Source organism: Pongo abelii, chromosome 22, assembly GCF_028885655.2.
Source record: "Pongo abelii isolate AG06213 chromosome 22, NHGRI_mPonAbe1-v2.0_pri, whole genome shotgun sequence".
Taxonomy (NCBI): Eukaryota; Metazoa; Chordata; class Mammalia; order Primates; family Hominidae; genus Pongo; species Pongo abelii.
Window position 1 is genome coordinate 45623406 of NC_072007.2, and position 17177 is coordinate 45640582.

The following is a 17177-nucleotide window of genomic DNA, read 5'->3' on the forward strand; positions in this document are numbered from 1 at the left end:
TAGGAGGAGCAAGGCAATGGTGCCCTGTGGGCGAGGCTGTACAAGGGACATCCTAGGGCAGAGGTAGGATGGCTGCAAGCTGAGGAGCAGCAGGGCTCCAGGAAAGGTCACTGGGTCTTGTCTATGTTGGGACATGCAGTGGCAGGCTTTGGTAGCTGTGAACATCAGCAGTTAGTGCCAACAGGGCATCCTGTGATCAATTAGGATAAGGATGTGTTCAAGGAGTCAAGAGGACCCAGAGAAGAAAAGGGTACCTGTATCCAGGTATGAGGACCCCATTCCACCACTGCCCTAATGACAACATAGGCCACCCGCTGTGTCTAGATGCTATCTTGAAAAGAAGAACTTGGCTGGCCAGGGGGTATGGGGCAAAAGGGAAGGTATTAGAAAAAAAAAAATTAAAAAAAACCTTGAAAAAAATTGACATTTTCCCAAAAGAGGTGACATTAATCCAAAGTAAGACTATGTTTTAAATGATGTACATTATTAGGCAGTTGTGGCCATCTAGAATGATGCTACCCAATATAACAGCCCATAGTTGCATGTGACAATTTAGATTTCAATCAGCTAAAACTAAATAAAATAAAAGATTCAGTTCCTCAGTGGCACCAATCACATTTCAAGTGTTCATAGCCACATGTGGCTCTCAGCTACCATGTTAGACAGAGCAGATATGGGCCATTTCCATCATCACAGAAAGTACCACTGGACAATGCTGGTCTAAAACATAAGCCCAGGATAGCAGGCCTCTTCTCTGTCTGACTCACCACAGTATTTGTAGGCATCTAGAGAAAGCCCAGCACATAAGTGAATATGGTCAAGATTTTTCCTAAAGTACAGTTCTTTAAAATATGGTCCTCATCAACCTGTCCAGGCTTTGTTTTTCATTATTTATTCATTCATTAAACATAGATTTATATTTACTTATGTGCCGGGTGCTCTGCTAGATGCTGAGGATGAAAAATAAGACATAATCTCCATCCTCACAGAGCTCATTTCTACTGGGAAGACAGCAAATCGGCTAGACAATTGGTCCACCCAATAATTACAGCTGGAGAAAAACACTATAAAGGAAAGAAACATGATGGAAAAGGCCACAAGCAGCTGCTGCCGATAGAATAGTTGCGGAAGGTGTCTTCGAGCAGGGGACACTCCAGCCAAGACCAGAAGCTCCTTGAATCCCTCTTCCCAGTCTGCCACAGTGGGTGGTACCTAAAAGCACTCAATCAATAGTAGGTGGATGAATCACTGAGAAGGAGCCAGGTATTCAAAGGATTGGGGAAGAGCATTGTTGGCAAATTGGGTCTGAAACTTTTAATGTGAGACTGAGCTTGATCAGTGTGAATAGCAGAAAGAATACCACTAAGGCTGGAGCAGAATCAGCAGGTGGGAGAGAGAGGTGAGTTGGGATTTGAAGTAATATGGGGGCCTCTTGCTTAGGGGTGCATGACGTGATCTGATGTATGTTTAAATAAGACCACTCTGGCCACTCCACAGAGACTGCACTGGGATGGGGAACAGGTAGCAAAAGCAGAAGCAGGGAGTTCCACAAGCAACCTTGGGCAGCGACCAGCGAAGAGACGATGGTGATGCCAGCTTGGAGCAGGCTGAGAGCTGTCGGCCTGGAGATGTGGCCACGCCCCACTATGTGTCAGTCAAATTGGACTTAGTGTCTCCAAGGCTATTCCTGCTGTCCTTCCTGTTCTGCTTCCCACCTCCCCCCCAACTTCTCCCGCCTCGGCTTGGGATGCTCTTCCCTCTCATTTTCACTTTCAAAATTCCACCTTACCCTTCAATGCTCTCAGAAGTTATCTTCCCCCTTGGCAAAGTCTTCCCTGATTGTTGTGGCCGGATATAATTTGCCTATGCTTGGAAACGTTACAGCACTGACTCTATATGCCATCTGCATATGCAGCATTTAGCACACTGCCTGAAATCTGATTGAGCCTGGTCTTCTGTATTGCATGAAGAACCACTAGATGACTTGGGCCTCATAAACATCTTCCTGTACCCTCTTTCAGGGTTAGCACCTAGTCCACTATCTTACATATGAGTACTCAAAAATATTTGTTTAAAGAACAAAGGACTGACTGTCTCTGTGCTTGCTGGTGTGTATCTTTCTCTTCATTTAACATCTTATTTTTATTTGCATAACCCCACTTCTTTGAATATCATTTGCTAACCAACTCTATGGAGGAAATACAAAACTATTCTTTTAAACATAGGATCTGTCCCTGGTGGGCTGCACTTGGCAGCAGCAATGGTCTGAAACCTCCAAAGGCTTGGTAAGAGCTGTGGGGAAGTGCAAAAAGTGTTCAATTAACTCTCGTTACTCAAAGTAAATGGAGGTACTTAAGCCAACAGCCGTATATTCTCAATTGCTCTTATGACCAGACTGTGAACTCCTTAAACACGATTTATTCATCTCGGTTCGTGCAACATGGCATGTGCCTGGTGCACAGTAGGCTCTCCAGACATGTTGGTTAAATGGATAAATAATCATATGAGCATTGAGCCTTCTGCTGGGCCCACTTGGAAGGCAATAAACCGCATACTGGTGGCTCACCCCAAAATTAGGGAGTCCTCTGAGAGGCAGGTCTTACCACCACGGAGAAGGTAGCACTACCATTTTACTGCACAGTCTTCCCAAATGTATGCATTAAAAGTGTGCAGCAAGTAGGTAAAAATGCAAAGATAAACCTGATCAATTGTTTCTGTCTTACCCATCACCTGCCACCATGGAGAGTCATTGTTTTCTCTCTACTGCTTTCATTCATCTTTTTCCTTGCCCTGGAGCCACTTTTCAGGGTTCCCGGCAAGAGGCAACCTGCTTCCCTCATTCGATCAGGCCAGAAGACATTGTGAGTTGCTCTTTTCCCTTTTTTTTCTTTGTTTTCTTTGGTAAAGAGTTTTCATGCATGTTATTTGTAAATATTAGTACTATGTGTTTTTTTCGCATTAGCTTAGAGTATCTAATTTGTGATATCTTCCAGTTCATTACTTATAGTCTTAATTTCAGGAGCAAAAATGAGAGGATCTCTACGCAGGAAGCTGCAAACGAGGCTCCATGTGCAGTACATATCTGGCCCAGGTCTTCCATGAGTATTCTAAGTTTGCTACCATCCCTGAAATAAGTGCTTCCTTCCTCCTCTTTTTTTCCTCGTGGTGAGGGGAGGGGAGGGGGTTCCTCCTATTTTCTGCAACTGTTTACTTAAGCAGGCATCAATAATTCAGGACATCAACTCCATTTCTGAAAGCCCAGGTGAGGGCAAAGGGCTTAGCACCAGGCCAGCAGCTCATTTGCTCGCTCCTGCAAGACTCCACAGAGATTGCATCAGGCTCCTGCCCGGCCAGACCTCAGCCACACTTGAAGAGGGGAAGACGGTAAGCATTGACTTCAGAGTTCAGATCTCCTTTGTTTTCTTTCCTTAGCTACTTACCAGTTTCCCTGAACCTATGAGGATGCCAGAGGCCATCTCTGGAGTGAGGCCTCTCTGTCAGCTTTGAGCTGCAGCATGCCACCCAGAGCAGCCTCTGATCTCAGCCTCAGACCCAGGCTTCTGAAACCAGACCAGGTAAGGATAATTTGAATTTATTCCTTAATTTGACAAATGTTTATGAGACTCAAAGATGAAAATGTGGCTGTGACTTAAGAGAGGCAGAATTAAAGCCTGAGCTATACTTTCTTTATATCCAAGGTCGGAAGGAGACTGACATGGTCTTACATCTGGGATATGTGTAAGTTTCAGGACTGCAGGGATCTATGTAAACAGGTATTTAAAGCCTCTTCCTCCTGAAATGATTCAAGGTGCTGGGTCTCTTTGTTCTGCAATTGAGTCTGGTTTCTCCAAGAAGTCCTCAAACATCTCTCCTTAAGTTCAAAATGTCTCCTTGAAAATAAAACCTAACCGGTCTGAGACATTATTTGGGATTTCTAGTTCACAATGTGAGAAATGACGCCTACTCCCAGGATAAAGGCACAGACACATTTGTCCATCTCTGCCACCCTTTCCATCCCCCAGCCCTACATGCCCCACTCCTACCTTCAGCCGGGTCACTTGTAACCTCTGACTGGGGAGGGTCATTTCTATTTTCAAAAATATCCAGAGAAGACTCAAGAACATTCCTTGATATCTCCACTCTCTTATGCAATGATCCTCAACAGCAACACAAACTTCTTATACCCCAAAACACTCATACCACTTTTGAGAGCTCTTCCTCTCTTTCATCTCTCCCAAACAATCAATGATGGATCATTTGCCACCGTTCTTCTGATATTCACACTTTGATGAACTCAAAGGCATTTTACAGTTGTGTTCATAGTTCTGCTTCCACGAACTCTCTCCTGCAGTTGCTTAACTAATCTTTCCCTGCCCCAGACTTTGTCTAGTCCAGTGTATACTGCAAACTATTGCCAGTCTAATCTCTCTATGACAGTTCTGATCAAGCCACTCCCCAACCCATCCCACTCCCAACACCCTACCCCCATCAAAGGTATATGGCTGGTAAGTGACCTGAGTGAGATCTCTCTAGGAGACCCACTGATACTCATGCCTTACACTGAGCTCTCGGAATTTTCCAAGCATCTCTTTTGCTCTCTGGTGTCTCCATCATTCACCTCTTAAGACTCTCTCAACCAAGCAGGCTACCCTCCATTCGAATTTCTACCTGTCAAGATCCTATCCATTCACTGAGCGTCACAGGAGAATAGTAGTTTATTACATAGGGTCCTTGGCCTACTTGCTCATAGTAGGTCTAGTTGGGAAGACAGACACAAACACAGGCATTTGAATGCATACAGTGCTTTGGGGGCTGCTAAGGGGACAGAGCATAGGAGCCCTTAGCCTTTGTAGAGATGACATTTAAACGGCTTCTTGCTGGGCAGGAAAAAGTTGGCCATATAAAGAGTTGGTGGAAGGGTATTGCAGATAAAGAGAACCGCATCAGCAAAGGAAACTAAAAAGTGTTCATTAGAGTACGTAGTATGTAGTCAAGACGGGCCCAAGCCATTATCAAGAACTTCCCACATAGCAAGAAGGCTTGGCACCACACTCTTTGCTTGGCCTATCTTGTTTCACTCACCTCATACCCTGTAAGGTGGATACTGTTAGGAATGAAGCTGTTTTACAGATGAAGACACTGAGACACAAAGAAATGGAGTAACAGCCAGGTTCACACAGATAGCAAGTTAAGTGTGGAGCCCAGCTTTGAACCCAGGAATCTGACTACAATAACTGAACTCTACATAGCTATTCCTCTTCAGTTGAGAATGCAGTTACAGAAAAAGGCCAAGGTGCCTTCAAAGTTCTGTAGTTAGTGGGTTCCAGGTGTGGCTTTGCATCAGTTACTTGTGCCACGGAGACTTTCTGGGTTTTAGTCTCTTCATCTATAGCCATGTTTCTCAACAGGGAGTGATTGTACCCCGCCCCCCGCCCCGGGGCACATTTGGCAATATCAGGATACATTTTGGATTGACATAGTGGAGGTGGGGTGGGGGAGCACTATACAACGAGTAGGTAGAAGCCAGGGATGCTGCTCAACACTGAGCAACGGATAGTAACAGGGCCCCCACCACAAAGAATGATCTAACCCCCAATATCAATAGCGCTGAGGCTGAGAACACCTGCTTTATGGAGGAGGCTTAAGACCCACACATGCACCCCACATCATTGACTATTCTAAGTGTTCCAGGAGCTAACGTGCACAAAACTCTCGTGGCAGAAACTATTGGCTGAAACTGCAAAGTTCCCAAGGGGACCTGATCCTCTTGGGTGGATCTTCTTTGAGTTTACTTCAATGACAAGAACCACGTCCTTCATGAACCCCGTGTTTTCTTCAAATAAAGTCCTGCAGGGCCACGTGGCTGCCTGGGCTGCTGGCAGCAGCTTCTCAGCTCCCACTGCACTGCGTTTTCTCTTGGAGGTTGCACCCCTTGCCGTGACTGTGTTTCATCTCGCCTGTTCCTGGCATTGCCTCTGACAGCTGGACTTATTGAGAGACCAGGCCCCAGATGAAAATTCTCAGCACGGCCCCACCATGCTCCCTGGCCCAACCCAGGCTGGAGTAACACAGTCAGACATTTCTTCTCTGCTTAGTATTCATCTTTCTTTCCCCAGTTATCTGTATTTACTTTGAAAATCATTTCCTCTGTTTTACTCGGTTTGCCTTTGAGCCCAATTGCCTGCTCAGTTCTCTGTCCCTTCTGTTTATTTCTACTTCTCATTTTTCCCATTGATCAGATGCCCTGGAAATATAGCAGGAACAGTGTGTTCCCTGTAATATTTGGTTACACTTAATATTTCTCAGCAGAATGTTGCCTTGGAACACCAAGTGGTAAAAATCCAGGCCTGCTCTGCTTACACTGGACATCGGCTTCAGCACAGGCTTTGATTCATTTCGGATCTATTCCCTCCTTAAAGGGGAGTCACACCCAGCCTACAGCAGGAAGGTGCCTCAGTAGGCAAACTGCCAAGCATGTGCACAGAAAGCCATTTCCTCAAATAAGTGTGTGGCTATAACACAGTAGGTGCTTGACTGAATAAAGATATGGCACCCTGTGAAAGTGCCAGATGAATATGCTGTCAAATCCCACGACTCTTCTGTAAACACAGTTTTTCTAGATCAGCCTTTGCCATCAGGGCTACTAATCCTAATTTTCCCTGATGCCACTTTATGATTATGTGAGTCAAACTGAGAACTAATGAAACTCTTTCGTGCCACAGTCGTCCTTACAGGCCCCTTTGGTGAGCTGACGAAAGCTATGCAACTTTTCTCCAGAACTGCCTTGCCTGCCTCACAGAATATTCTGAATGTTCTGGGCACTAATGTGGATGAAACTCATTACTTAGGAATGCATTTGCCAGAGACTGTTGGCTTAAACCGCAGTCTCTGAGGGGACCCAGTCCTCCTGGGTGGATCTTCTCTGTGTTTGCTTCAGTGATAGAATCCTCTTTCTACACGAACCCTATGTTTTCTTTAGAATACAATATTTAATTAACCCTCAGCAGGGTCCCACCCATGAAACCCATGGTTTCAAACTTAAGAACCAGCCTCTACCTTCTTGGTTTAGAAAATACCACTAGGAAATACTGAGTGAAGCATTGTTTAGTTACGTTAACAGAAAACAACAGCAACACAACAACACAAACTTACTCAAACCCATCAACAGTTCCCACCCAAAGTTTCTCTTTGGGCATAAAGATGTATTTTCTTGTGTGGCTTAAAAAAGCCAGGAATACGTATATGACAAAGAAAGACATTGAAAAGCAAGAGATGAGGAAACAAATTGAAAACTAAGGTTTTCGAGGAAGCATATCCTCACCTCTCACCTAACGAAACAGGATTAACAAGTGGCCCATCAGGACTGAGAAAGTTATAGGGGCAGCTCTGAACTAAAGTCTCAAATATAGTATGATGTGAATGTGACCATACATGCCCCAGGTAGAGTTCTGGCAGCAACCCCCTAGACCACAGACCCCTCGCAACAACCAGATCTTCATCTTGGTCTCACTCTCTTCCACTAGGTTGAAGAGTATTCAGTTCTATGTATCTGTATCATTACCCCTACCCCAGCCTTCTAAGGAGGTGGGACACTTGATCTGCTGAGCCAGCCACTAGACCTTCACCATGAGGTGCGGGGAGGGGGCTGATGGAGCTCCCAAGTTTTGGTCAGAAGAAAGGGAGTGGGTAAGGGATGAATGGGAGAGAGAACCACTCAAGGTGAAGAGAGTGGAGGATGGGAAACCTGCATACGGAGACAGGAGCGAGGGAAGCCATGGAGAGGATTTTTTAAATTAAAGCTCCCCTTTACTTGGGCTTCTAGAAGCCTCCACGTCATTTAAAGTGATTAGAACTGGAGAGAGAAAGACACAAAGTGGCCAGATAGTCAAAATGTCAAATTCTTTTGAACTATGCTCTTATCTGCAACTGAGATATTTTCACTTCTGTGCTGCTTGGAGGATGCAGATAAAATCCACCCACTTTATCTGGTAAGAGGTCCCAGTCCTCTTCATGGCTGAAGAGAATCAGCACCATACACATGTGTGGATTTCTCTTCCTCTCCTCTCCATGTGAGCAAGGCAGGAACTCATGGTTTAAGCAGGAGAAAGAAACAAAGTGAGAAATGAAGAATCATGGGCAGTGTGGGGCAGGTGTGGAGGGAGGCAGTTTATACCCGGAGAAGATTTGCAGACCTCTGACCCAGGGTCAAGGAAGGGCACGTCTTTCCCTAGCTCTTCTGCCTCTCCACTCGCCATGGCAGGGGAGAGATTTTCCATACAGATGAGCCCATAATGGAGGCAATAACCCGCTCCAGCACAGGACTCCGCACCTCCAAGGCACCCCTTCTGATCATCTCAGAGGGAGAAAAGCCAAGCCCTTTTCTTTTCACACCCTCCTGTCTTTCAGCCCCTCCGTGCCTTGATTTCAAAGCCTTTCTGAAACAAATGTGAAGTTGAAAGGATAGACTTCAATTATTTTATTTTGTAAAGGTTAAAAAGGTTCTTGTAAATGACTGATGCAAATACTGGAAACCCAGTTAAAACAACTGGATACCAGATGGCAAAGGAGAGTGGTTTACTGTAAAGTGTTATGGAGTAGGAGCTCATTTACAAGAAGCAATTACACAAACAGCCCTGAGCATCCAAGATCCCATAAAAGAGTGGCTGGGGTGGAAGTGCAGGATTGGCTGAGCACGGATGATTTCCACATCCCAATGTGAACCGTGCAATTGTTATCTTACCTGTTGCCCTTCCACTGGGCTATGATTCTAAGTCTAGGCTGCCTGCCAAGAAGCACAGAGTCACAGCCCTAAACAGAGATGCTTGCACTTTCTCCATCACTTAGTGGCCTAGGGGAGTTTCCTCATAGGAGAACTTTAACAATATAAGGAGTGTAGGCAGCTGGTATCATTGTATTGAAGCCTGGGGAACTCGGTTTTTATCTCAGGTCAAGAGAACAGGAGAAAATCCCTTTACAATCTGGATGCCTTTTTTCCCTCATTATAATAAATTGAGAATGAGCACAATACACTTTACTGTCCATGTTCAATCCTAGGTATGCTCTTGCATGCATGTAGACACAGTATGTAAATCACAAAAGCAAATCATGAAGCTGTGGCTGAGAATTTGACATTGTAGTTTCTTGCTCTACACACCCATCAGGTCTGAGCTGACCTGGCTGCCCTCCTCCATGTTAAACCTCCTGGTGCCCATTTCAGTGCCCTGAGCCCAAGTCTCTGCCTCCAAGTGCCATGACTTCCCCAAGGTCAGCCTTCTGGCTTATCTTACCTTGGCTAGACCGGGTAAACCTTTACACCTGGTAATCAACTTGACTGTGATCTGTGCTGGGAAGAGACCATGCACTCACTCAAGAACACAATCACAGGGCAGGTGGTAACATGTGCTTTTGGGGAGGCTTTCTATAAACCCATACATATCCCAGGCATTACTCTTTTTATCAGAGCCTTTTCTGGGGGGAAATTACAGTCAAGAATGTAAGTTTCACCTTGCCAAGGCAGTGAGAAAAATACTTGTGTGCAGGTGGGACTTCCAGGGCCTGGAAATCACAGTAACCATTCTCATGGCCAGTCAAGGTATTTTGATCCTGGAGAAAGCAGGATTAGAAACCAGACCACCATACTGATACACCCTAGGGTGTCCTGCAGCCCCTGGTCCAACAGAGAGGGCCCTCCCTCAAGACATACTGAAATGGAGCTGGCAGATCAGAACCTAATGAAATACACCTGAAAAAAAGGATCTGATCCTCAAATGTTTATCAATTGATTAACGAATACACAAATGCAGTCTAATTGATTAATGAATACACAAATGCAGTCTATCAATGCAATGGAATAGTATTTAGCAATAAAGGAAGGTAGGACTATTTTATGCTACAACATGGATAAATCTGGAAAATGTGATGCTAAATGAAAGAAATCAGAAACAAAGGATTTGCATATTATATAATTCTGTGCACGTGAAATGTCTAGAATAGGCCAACCTATAGAAAAAGGAAGTAGATCAATGCTTATCAGGTGCAAGGCAGGGGTGGGAATGACCGCTCATAGTATGGGGTCTGTTTCAAAGGTGACAAAAATATTCTGGAATTAAATAATCGTGGTCATTGAACAACTTTAAAAATATACTAAAAAACATTGGATTATATAAGGATAAATTTATGGAATGTGAATTCTATCTCAATAAATCAAAAAGCATGGGATGATTCTGCATCCCAGGGGGGAATGGCTCCTACTCTCATTTTGGGGACAACCACAGTAGAACACCGTGTCTCGTAAGTTTCACAAAAACCTTCCTAAAATTTTTATGGTAGATTTAGCACTGGAGTTAAAGCTGATTTACACGAGTATCTTTTCTTCTTTTGAGGAGACACATCCCTGGGTATTGTAAAGCCAGATTCAAATTCCTGTTCTATGTTTTGTGGGAGTTGGGCGTTGAGGGGTATCAAGGACCCTAGTTTGAAGCCAGTCACAGTTTGCTGAAGTGCTGAGCTTCCTCAGCACAAAGACCCATAATCTAATTTCAACTAGATCTCCTCTGTTCTCAGAGCCTGTGGAGTCCCCTCTATCCTCTCCCTCCTCTCCCATCTCTCTGAGCTCCAGTTTGTGAGGATCTCAGGAGCTTGTGGAAGTCATCCCTCCTTCCTTATTTTACCCTCTTCCCTGAGGCAACAGGCTGAGTCCACGTCCTCAACAAGTGTGGTCATTCCTATGATCTGCCTCTCCTCCTGCTTTCACCAAACCTCCCAGGCCTGTTAAGTTGCCCCTGACCTCCTTGCACTGAGATCCATCCACTCATCCCCTCCTTCATTCAACTAATACATACTGAGCACTGGCTATGTGCCAGGCACTGTGCCAGGAGCTGGGAATACAGTGGTGGATGGGGCACTCAAGGCAAAGCTGGCAATACTCAAGGAAACCAAGCCATCAGATGGAAGTTTCCACCAATCAGCCCACAATGAGCCCTTAAGCCCAGCAGCCTGTACTCCTAGAAGGAGAATACTTAGATTACTTCCATTTTCTCACTGTAGTTAAACTTCCAGGGCTCTCTTGCCCTCCCAGACACGTGGTGAATTCCACTTTCTTGCCATTTCCAATGGGTTGGAGCCATGCGGCTAGTCCTTCCAATCCCTTGCTGCAGCAGTTATAGAAAAGGTTTTGTGTTGACATGGCCAAGCCCCAAGATCGAAGCAACCTGTATTACTATGTTGTAACTCGGAAGAAAGTTGCCTCGAGGAGTTTCTTAAAGCTGTAACAGACTCGGCCTGAGTGAGAACTAAAACTTTGTGGTATCAAGCCACTGAGATGGCGGATGTGTTTGTTTACAACAGCATGCCCAGGTTTACTCTAACTAGTGCATCCACTGAGAAAACAAGGTTCTAAGTTGCATAGAAGCACTCCAGAATATTTTCTGGGCCGTTCTCGCAGAAGAGCAAGTCATAGACTACAGCAATGATCTGTAATTAAGAAGGAAAAGAGAAGAGTGCAGATTGATTATATTTCATATCAAATTGTGCTTAAATTATATAAACAAACAGTTACATAAATGGAATTGCAATGACAAAGGTTTTGATAATCAAAGTCTGTGCCACTGGTCATTCAAAATATGCTCCTGTTTCTTTAAGTGCTTACTTGCGGGATGCCAGATGAATGTGGGGGCTTCTTGGAGTGATTTCTCATCCCAGAGATGTTTTTGTAGCTATACTTTGGCCCTCCAAATGTTCACATTTGATATACGCCACTCAAAAATAGCTACCAATGGAAGGCATGACCTTGGGCTGACAATTTATTTAGGAACCAGCAAGGCCAGGCTGTCCTATGTCTTTTTAGGTTATTCTCTGCGTTGATTCCGGTCAATAGCCTGTTTTAAGAAAAGCTTAGGCCAGATTTAAAAAAAAGAAAATCTGCCTTCCCTTGAGTAAACACGGTAACCTGACAGCTCCAGTGGGTAAATAATGCACTTTTTAAAAGCCTTTCCAAATAGGTCTTTATCCAGCAAGCTGCTTTTATAAGCTACCACTCTTCCTAATATCTATTTATTCAAAACTTCTTAAAAAAATGATAGACATCTATTGAGAATCTGAATTTTCTGGATTTTCTTTTTTTTTTTTAATTTTAAAGAAGAAATGTATTTTTTCCCTTCTGGTTAGAGAAAAAGTCTTTCTTGAAATATGATCCTCTCAGATAAATAATGGCAATAAAAGTAAATGGAAAGTGGGAAAGAACATGGTTTCTTAGTGCAGTGTGCAGCACTTTCTAATTGGAAAAGGCTAAAAGGGAGTTTTCCTTGGAGGCCTCCCATCTGACTTGAGACCAAGCAAAACAGTGATTTGCTTATGAGCATCGAGGTCTCTGTTTCCCTTGTTAAAAGGGAAGCTAAGAATGGAAGAAATGTACTAAGTTATAAACCTGTATTATGGCAATGATTTGTGTGGATACTTCATACATTATGGTGAGATATAGAAATTATAGAATACAATGAGAGGTAAAGACCTTTGAAGTCATCACTCAACCCCAGGTGGAAACCGAGTCTCTCACTACTGAGTCTTGCTGAAGATCACAGCCACCTTCAGCCCACATTTTTTACTCTTGCTAGCATAGTACTCTGCTCATGTTGAAACACTCTATTTTTCCACTTAAAAAGAAATCTATCCAGCTTAGCTGAGTTTTTCTGGAATTTTGAGGAATTTATGCACCTGTCACAGGAAGGTTTGGGTTTGCTGATGGCTTTAAAAGCCAGAGCTTTGGTAGTTTAGGCCCTCCTGAGGTCCTGAGGTCCTGTTACCTCATCAGTCATCAAAAATGGTTATTGTTGCTCTTTTCAAGGGTCTTCTCATTTCCTTAATAAGAAATAATAATTAATATTTTCATAATTACTATGAAAATATTGTATTGTAGATAAAAGCAAGAGCAAGACTGGCCTATAACTTAACAGTAGCAGTATTTCTGCAAGAGCATGACCGTCCTGTGATTTAACAGTCTCGCCATTTCCTCTGCCTCTCTGTTTCTTTCCTTCCCTCCCACTCCCATTCTCATTTCCTTGCTACTTTTGCCTTTTCATTTTACATTTTTATTCATGTATGATATACATGCAGATAAAGCACCCAGCTCAAGAAAACAACATGAGCAGCACCCAGAAAAGCCCACTGGGGCAGCCATAACACCACAGATCGATTTTCCTGTTCTTCTTTTGATAGAAACGGAATCTTCTAATGCACAGCTTTTGTGTCTGACTTCTGTCCCTCAAGCTTATGCTAGTGAGATTCATCTGTTGTAGCATGTATTGTTTTTTTTTTTCCATTTTAAAATCCATTCCCTCTCCGTCTGGGGTACATTTACCTCCATCTTTCTGACTGGTACTACTCCTCTTCTCCTTTGTGTCTTAGATTTTATTGCCATATTCTGACTTATTTTCTTTGCCAAGTCAGACATGTCGATTGGACTAGAGCAGTGGAGACAGCACACTGTTCCTGAAATGTGCAGGTGAATACCTCTCCTCCAGGATCCACCCAATGGACACACCTGCAGCTGGCCACATATGCAGATGATCTATACTATGAAAGGCCCCGTCTAAAGTGCTTTTACGAGAGAGGATGTCGGCACCTGTGATGGTTAATTTTACGTGTCAACTTGGCTAGGGTATGGTGCCCAGATATTTGGTCAAACGTTATTCTAGATGTTTCTGTGAAGATTTTTTTAGATGAGATTAACATTTAAACAGGTAGACTTTGAGGAAGGCAGATTTTCCTCCATAATGGGGGTGGGCCTTATCCAGTCACTTGAAGTTCTTGATAAAAAAAAGACTGACCTCACCCAAGCAAGAAGGAATTCTGCCAGCATATTGCCTTTGGATTTAAACTGCAATCCTTCTTGGGTTTCCTGCCTACCACCCTATCCTGCAAATTTTGCACTTGCAAGCCTCTACTGTCCCATGGACCAATTCCTTCAAATTAATCTCTCTTTTGTGCTCTCTCTATCTATGCACATCCTGTTGGTTCTATATCTCTGCAGAACTCTGACTAATACAGCCCTTCTCCCCACTCCCAAGCCCATGGAAGACCTTGTTTATTGGCCAAGACATTCTTTCCAGGTGAGCCTTCAGAATCCTCCCCCACTCAGTCCTCCAGATATCCATGGTGTGTCAATAAGCAAGTTGAAATATCCTTGCTATCCTTGCACGATAGCAATGGTTCTCAAGAGGGAGAGGGTGATTTTGCCCCCCAGGGGATGTTTGGCATTGTCCGGAGACATTTTTGTTGTCACAAATGGGGGAGAGGGAGTGCTGTTGGCTTCTAGTGGGAAGAGATCAGAGAAGCTGCTAAACATCCTATAAGGCACAGGACAGTCTCCCATTAACAAAGAATTACCCAGCCCCAAGTGTCAGTAGTACGAAGATAGAGAAGCACTGAATTAGAGACTCACTCAGACTCAACTATTGAAAGACAAACATCTCTTGGATGAGAGGTATCTTAGTCTCTATCACAGCAATTCTATATGATTTAGAGAGAGCTGCTTCTCAGTAAATAACCTGAGAAATTATTTTGAAATTCTGACATAATGTGGATGTAGCATAACCTTTTATTTTACCCTGTGTGTGTGGAGCTATTACTTTTAGCCTTGTCTTTTCTTAATTCCTTTCAAAATTGAGTCTCCTTTTACTTTTCATATACTTGAGCATGGACACTTTCTTCCTAACACACCAAAATCCAGGCCACAAAATACTTACCGGAGTCAACAAATCCCCTTGACCAAAGGGAACATGCTACAGATCCTGGGAAGGAGGTGATTGGAGGAAATTGATAAATGGCAGTTTCCTGTGCTTTGCCATCAACAATAACAAAATGCATCAGAAGAGCAGAATAAAGTAGTCAATATGGACTTTCCTCACTCCTGGCAAACAAAGGGTTTTCTAACAGAGGTTCTCCCAGCTCAGCATTCACCATTGGTTTGGGCAACTGCACAGGAGGTCTCCCTAAAGATGTGAAGCATTTAGCACTTGGTAGAGGAAACCCTGACCACGGGCTTGCGAGATGAGGCTCTATATCTTTCAAGGATGTACTGAAATGATTGCTACGAGTTTTCATAAAAACTTTCACCTGCTATATTCTCTAAGGCACAGTACAAAAATGAAGTCTTCATAGTAGATAATTTACTGGATTAAAAAAACAAATTTTAAGTACAATGTAAGTTATAATTTAATGTATTCATGACATAGGACTTGCAATGTATGCAGAAAAGAGGTGTAAGTTAGGGGAGATAGAGCACAATGTTAACACCCAATAACCAGAGTGGAAAGAAATGGGCAATTCTTTTTATAGTAAAAAATTTTCATAAGAAAACTATGTGAATATTCTCTGGAGACACTAAAGGCAGAGAGAAATGAAATAAGAATAAATCACCTTGGAAATTCATTAATGTTGATGCAGAATATCAGAAAACCAACATGAGAAACTGACACATTCCAATTATTATAATTACGTTGGCTGTATTAGAGCAGTTCTTTAATAATGTTGCCAATGAGAAGAAAGTTGTTTACTTTTCAGTTTGGTAGTTTCAGAACTGTCAGTGATTAGCTAAATAAATAAATATGTAAGCAAATTAATTTTATCTCTTCCTATTATACTTAAGTAGCTGGTCAATTATCTTCAATAGGTTTTCTTTCTAAAAGTTGCACATAAGAAAGGAAGGTCAACAGATCCAGCATTTTGGCTTGAATTTCAAGATCCAGTTGGCAGTATTTCAGATGTCCTTAAGCCTTGATGACCAAGATACCTAATGAATGAAGCATAGCTATGATGTGCAGAGCTCTTGGTTTTGAGTCACAATTGCGTTGCACGTGGTCCATGGGAAAAAATTAAAATATTATTCCCTTTTTCCCAACATATGCCTAAGAATGTCCTAAAATTGCACAGCTGCTTTGTGCTCCAATAATACACATGATAATAATAGTTGGTGAAATGAAGCATAGGTAGGAAGGTAAGATGAAGCTGAAGAGACAGAACAATGTGTCTGGATGTTGGATTATCTGTGGACCCAGCTGATCCATGGACTAAGAAACAATCAGGAAGTCACATCAGAAGATCTTAGCAGATACGCATGCATGTGGTAAAGGCGAGGTCGGGATCTGGGCTGCCGCAGATGCAGTTGAGAAGGGCTGGCCGTGCTGGTTGGCTTCTGCTTTTTGTCATACAACACCACAGCTTGAATTAAACTCATCTTTTGCAGTGGGTCTGAGGAACCTTGCTTATTGGCAAATTGGCATAGGCTGGCCTGCTCCTGCTGTATTCACCATTTCTGGGAAGTCAACATGAAATTCATTAGACTGTTTTGCATAGCCACGAAGTGTGTTTCCACATTAGCCAGTATTATTTCCCCAAAATGACCAACATGCTCTGGTGACCCAACTGGGAGCAGTGCCCTTTGTCGTATTAGGTGCTTCATGCTCTGGATTGGCATAGCACTCCCTTGATAGCCTAATTTCATTCAAGTGTATCCCTAAAATTCACCAAGTAAGTTAATGTTGTGGCCAAGATTTGACTTAAACTCTAGAGGAGTCAGATCTGGCTTCAGTTTTTCCTCTTCAACCTCCAACATGTCCTTGCTCAGGTTACCTAGCCCTGTGTCTAGTTCCCTCATCTGTTACAGGGCATGATACTAGAATATTTATTGAGTACTTACTGTGTGCTGGGTCCTATTCTTAGTAAATGCAATACGTCATTTAATTCTCATAATTGCAACCCTACAAGACAGGTACCATTATCACGCCATTTTATAGATAAAGAAACAGAGGTCCAGCACCCCGATGGAAAGTGGCAGAGCAGGCACTGGTAGCCAGGAGCTCTGGCCACAAGGCCTGTGCTCTCACAAGTGTCTGACACTGCTCCTCTCTAATTTCAGTACCGTTTTGCTTCTCACCAGGAAATTATTTTGACTCACGCCAGCATCTGCCTCACAGTATTATTCTGAAGAGGAGATGAGCCAGTGCACACAGTGCACAGCTAACGAATTCACATTTGGATTTAACAAATGTTGATGGATGGCCCCTTGCGTGTCAGGCAGTGTTCTAGATCCTGAGTATGTAAGACGATCAGAGTGATTGCCCTCCTGGAGCTTGTAGCCTAGAAATAAGACAGACCACAGCCAGATAAATATGTCTTTAATA

At 43.3% G+C, this 17177-nt stretch overlaps 1 long non-coding RNA gene across 1 annotated transcript in view; it reads left to right on the top strand.

The window, feature by feature from the left end:
• Positions 1 to 2906: 2906 nt before the first annotated feature.
• The window catches only part of LOC129052312 (uncharacterized), a 40386-nt gene continuing 26115 nt past the window's right edge, over positions 2907 to 17177 (top strand). Inside the window, exons 1-2 of the long non-coding RNA XR_008517305.2 lie at positions 2907 to 3575; positions 3699 to 3773. This is a non-coding gene — a long non-coding RNA (uncharacterized LOC129052312). The remainder of the gene's footprint in view (positions 3576 to 3698; positions 3774 to 17177) is intronic.